The sequence below is a fragment of the Odontomachus brunneus genome, unplaced genomic scaffold (assembly GCF_010583005.1).
Source record: "Odontomachus brunneus isolate Ranch 3 - 2012 unplaced genomic scaffold, Obru_v1 Obru_scaffold_035, whole genome shotgun sequence".
Lineage (NCBI taxonomy): Eukaryota > Metazoa > Arthropoda > Insecta > Hymenoptera > Formicidae > Odontomachus > Odontomachus brunneus.
Genome location: NW_022639485.1, coordinates 782,141 through 782,375, shown reverse-complemented (window position 1 = coordinate 782,375; position 235 = coordinate 782,141). Strand labels below are relative to the sequence as shown.

Below are 235 nucleotides of genomic sequence, written 5' to 3'. Positions count from 1 at the left end.
GTCAAAACTTGCGGTGCTAAAAAATGAGGTGCCAACTTCACGCACGCTATATATCTGAGTTGTGCTAGCCTAGCACAAGTCAACACAACCTAACACAATAAAAAAAATTTCGAAAATCGAAAAGTGGGGGGCTACCATAAAACGGTTTTTTCCATTTTTCTTGCTCATTTTTCGTATTAAAAATTTATAATTCGAGCACAATGTAGCACAAACCTAGCACAAATTAGCACAACTG

General features: G+C 37.0%; 2 protein-coding genes across 3 annotated transcripts in view; both read left to right on the top strand.

The window, feature by feature from the left end:
- LOC116843743 overlaps nt 1-235 on the top strand; it is a 185,929-nt gene that overhangs the window by 101,327 nt on the left and 84,367 nt on the right. The gene's annotated exons all lie outside the window — the stretch shown is intronic.
- Nucleotides 1-235, top strand: part of LOC116843748 (ATP-binding cassette sub-family A member 3-like) — a 10,683-nt gene that overhangs the window by 6,533 nt on the left and 3,915 nt on the right. The window lies entirely within an intron of this gene.